A 4,428-nucleotide genomic window follows, 5' to 3' on the forward strand; every position below is an offset into this window, starting at 1 on the left:
TTGCTTTCTAAAGTATTTTTTATTTGAAAATATTTTAAAATAGTATTTTTTTAATTTTTTAAATAACACATAAAAATAATCCAAAAATATTAAAAAATAATAATTTAAAGTAAAAAAAATTACTTTTTTTAAAAACACAGCACCACAAAAAAATAAACATATAGCCTTCATTAATTCATAAATGTGATTTTTTTATTTTTTAAATAAGGATAAAAAAATAATATTTATTTTAGTTATATCCAATCAAGTTTGAATTGAATCTATGATGAAATTAGGCAAATTAATAAGGTTTTAATTAAGTTTCATTGTATCAATTATTTTATATAATTTGATTACAAACCCGATCCAAATATCCACACATTAAACTTTAAGAATAAGCTCCTTGTCCATACCTTGAACTTTCTCTTTAAGCACAGACAAAAGTTTGCCAAAAAAAAATTAATTTTTTTTATATTTTTATTTTTTTAAATATATTAATATCAAAAATATTTTTTAAAATAAAAAATATATTATTTTAATATATTTAAAAACAAAAATCACTCTGAAAAACTATCACTGTTATTCTTCTAATCATCCCTTTAACTCCAAAGAGGAAGATAATGAATGTCTCCTTTGCTCATTCAAAACACTCTCTCTCCACCCTACACCCTCCAAGCTTTACCAAAACCTCCCCTCTCCAATCCATCCCAACAAAAATTAAATGAATCCATAAGTTTAGGACCCGAAATAGAACAAAAACATGACCACCATTTCTTCCTTCCTTGCCACTACTAACACCCCCCTCTCCTCGCACCCTTCAACTTCTACTCGTGCTTCCAGTCTCTCACTTTCCCTCATTGCATCCATCCCTTTTCTCTAAATCTCCTTCATGTCCTTATCCTTTATGTAAGTTTCCAAGAAAACCCAAAAGAATAGTTTCTTTAAAATCATCAGAAGCAGAGAAGATATCATCAACAGGAGATGAGTGGCTACAAACACTCCCTGACAAGAAAAAGCCTTTGTACTCTCATAGTTTGCCTTGCATTGAAGCTTGGTTGAAGGGTTTAGGGTTTTACCAAAGCAAAGAGAGCCGTGCTGTTTGGTTTGTTGAGAAACCTGATTGGCATGCTCAGTTATCACTTGATGTCACTGATCTTTATATAAGGTAAAGTTTGGTTCTTTATTGTTGTTTTAGCATCTGGGTTTTTGTTGTTATGTTTATTAGTGTATGTGAGTAATTGCTGTCAAGTTTTCAACTTTGCATACGATCATTGTGGTTTGGTGAATTGCCACTGGTGTGGTCATGATGTAGTCTGTTTAAGTTATCTTTTATGTTACGAACCAGGAGACATGATAAAGGCTGGAAGGAGAGCAACAAGAAGCAACAACAGCACTAAAAGAATAACGGTTAGTCTGGTGGAATTCTGTTAGCTGGAAGTTAGAAAAGCAGTTGAGTTAAGGAAGTAGTTAGAGTCAGTAGGCTTGAATATAGTTACAGTCAGTAGAAGAATAAAAGCTTGTATATAAACTGGTGTATGGAAATGTGTGAGAAAAAAGAAGAAAATACAGAAGATCAATCTCATTTCTCTGCTCTCTCTTGTTTCTGTTCCTTCTCAATTTCTGTTCTCTTTTCTTTCTATTCTTTCTAATCTTGTTAAGCTGAGCTTAACATTTTACTGTGAATGATTACTGTGTTTTTGTATTATGTTCATTATTTGGATTTATTTTTATTATTAGGTTGAGTGGTTTCTACATGTAATTTGGAATTTTTAGAAAAGAAGGAAACTTGAGCTGCCAAGGAAAAATTGGTGATTTGAATTAGTGAACAACAAATAATATTGTTGTTAGATGTATTATAGCTTCCATTAAATTATGCTGGAGAGTTTTTAATGGCGTTTGCTGTAATCTGACAAGTCAAGTGTGCTTTGTTATAGCTATTGCTCGAAGTTTGTTTGTCAATCTTTGGCTACACAACCCCGATTGAAAATATTTGTATAATGATGGAAGTGAGATTATTCTTGTTAGTGATGGGAACTCTGCTGCTCAGAAAGAATTGATAAAAAGGATCTAGCTGATCCCAACTAGTTTGAATATAGGGATTTAGTGAGGTTCGATGAATAGATGAGCTTCTATGATATGGTAATTTTGGTTGATGTAATGATAACCTTTCTAGACCCGCAAAAGGCTGAAGAATCAGTGTTAATACCTTTCTATTTTATCTAAAAAAAGAGCACATCCATATTTTCTCAATTAGTCATGTTGTACACTAGAGAAGTAATCTAGTAAGTGTGTCAAGAAGTTTGTGCTCATATGAGGTTTGCATTTGGGGAAGAAGAGTAATATGGTGTGGAGCAATATTATTAAAATATTAGTAGTTTATGGACGATTTGAATTAATAAATTGTAGTTAGTTTGATAAGATCAGAAATGCTGCAGCAATGTATAAATTAGAGTTTCAAAATTAGCAATTGTAAGAGTATCTATTCACTTTTCAGTGGAAGTAGCTAGGGAATAATTGATGACAGAGATATATAAACGTGATGAGTTTGTGTTAATTTGGATAAATAGTGTGTGCGGGAATTGAAAAGTATAGTGCTACTGGAGATGGAGTTAGATAGATGATTGCATGGCATATACCTACACAATGCAGAGAAGTTATGGGACCATCACAGGCTTCTTCTTCATGATCATATAGAAAAACAGTTTCATGCTAATAGATCATGTAAATGAAAGTATTTAAGCATGATCAAAAGTCAAGATGGATTAGTGATTGCGTGAAGGAAATTGGTACCAATATGTGGGAAGTTGGAGGTCGTGTGATCAATGACAATAGGAAAGTTAACAGAAAGGTTAGCCCTGTCCAACAAATATCAATGGGTCTAATGTCATTGGTGCAGAAATTTGGGACTAGCTCATAGGCTCATAACCTGCAGACCAATTGGTTAAGATTGATTCAGTTTGGGCTAGTTAGTGCCCTTCTGAAATTTGGGACATAAGTTATGGTTTTCATATCATGTTCTGTTCTTTAAGAAGATGATTTCTCATTTTAAATAGCAGCTTCCATATTTTATATATGTATTTTTTTACTATTGTAATGGTTTGTGCAGACCTTCTTTGAACTATGTACAATTGAGGTTTCTCTACCATCAATCTTCTAAAATATGAAGATGATGGCACCTATTCAAGAGTAAGACCAATGCAATGATGACATTGTGCTCATTGAATCTTGGTTGGGATTCAATAAAAGGAAAGGAATGTTGGAGAAAGCTGGATAACTTCAAGTGGGAAACAAGGTTTAATTGGTTCTGCAGCTTGCCTGAGAGTTCACTCTTCCCTATTCTCCCTTACTATTCAAATTTTGAATTCTCAACCTGCTAGGACTAATCGATCAATTTATCAAATTGCACAAATTAAGATATCATTGTTTATCCAGGGTAGTTAGATTTTACCATTGGAGATGGATTCTGAAATGCTAATTTGACGTGAAAGGAAGGAAATAAGTCTTATGCTCAGTTACGCTATTCATCCTTTTAGATTTATTGCTTGGCTAAACAGACTGTATCAGGTACTTAAAGAATGGACCAGGGAATCTTGAAAAGGATGTGGAGAAGAGATTCAGTTACGCATTGAGCAGAGAAGATATAGAAAACGCTACTCTTGGAGGACCATAAAGAAAATGAAAGTGATCATTTCATCTTTTGAATGGTGTCACTGTTTATTTATGGGAATATCTCATAGGACTTGCATGGTGTTCATTCTATATCCTCATTCTGAGCATACGCTCTTCTTTTTTAAAAAATAAAAAATAAAATTCTTTTGATGTATCCCAAGTTGTCCAATTCCTTGTCAATGGGCTTTGATGATTGCTAAATGCATCCGTCTTTGGTCTCTGGTCTTGATCAAGCATGCTCTCCTTTTGCTTCACCATTCATAATTGGAAAACAGAGGAACATGCTTTTACGCTATCAGAATCTACAGCTTCTGCATCATTTTTCAGGACAAAAGCAGCAGCAAAAGAGGAAGGAAGCAAAAAGCCTATAGTTCAAGTTTCAGTAGCACCACCTTTTGTATTCTTCGTAGAGCTCCTGGATTCAACTCCAGATGATAGTTATCACTGATGATTTTGACAGTGTGATTTCCCAGTATCTATCCACACTAAGGAACTAGCTGCAGGAGTGTGGATAGATACAGGAAAATCACAGTGGAGTGGCAACAGGCCTGCAATCTGATGCTCTTGCAAAAAGTGGCCAATTTCATTGAATTGCCAAGAAGAATTTGCGAAACTTGATATTTGAATCTAGTTCAAAATTGATGTTAGGAACTTCAGTTCCTCCTCCACATTTCTCCCTCCCTAGACCTACAGTATTGTTGCAATACTATACGACCTACTTGTACTAATACAAGTAAAAAAAGCATGGGGGTAGAAAGTGTTTTTCATCCATTGGTTAGA

At 33.7% G+C, this 4,428-nt stretch overlaps 1 long non-coding RNA gene across 2 annotated transcripts; it reads left to right on the top strand.

The window, feature by feature from the left end:
- Positions 1–574: 574 nt before the first annotated feature.
- On the top strand, positions 575–3,802 carry LOC133676781 (uncharacterized). 2 transcript variants are annotated; one of them, XR_009835664.1, is made up of 3 exons: positions 575–1,144; positions 1,325–1,386; positions 3,086–3,802. It is a non-coding gene; the product is annotated as an uncharacterized LOC133676781 (long non-coding RNA). The 2 variants fall into 2 exon arrangements; XR_009835663.1 differs by lacking the exon at positions 3,086–3,802 and having other exon boundaries at positions 1,325–1,596.
- The last annotated feature ends 626 nt before the right edge of the window (positions 3,803–4,428 follow it).

The sequence above is a fragment of the Populus nigra genome, chromosome 17 (genome assembly GCF_951802175.1).
Source record: "Populus nigra chromosome 17, ddPopNigr1.1, whole genome shotgun sequence".
Taxonomy (NCBI): Eukaryota; Viridiplantae; Streptophyta; class Magnoliopsida; order Malpighiales; family Salicaceae; genus Populus; species Populus nigra.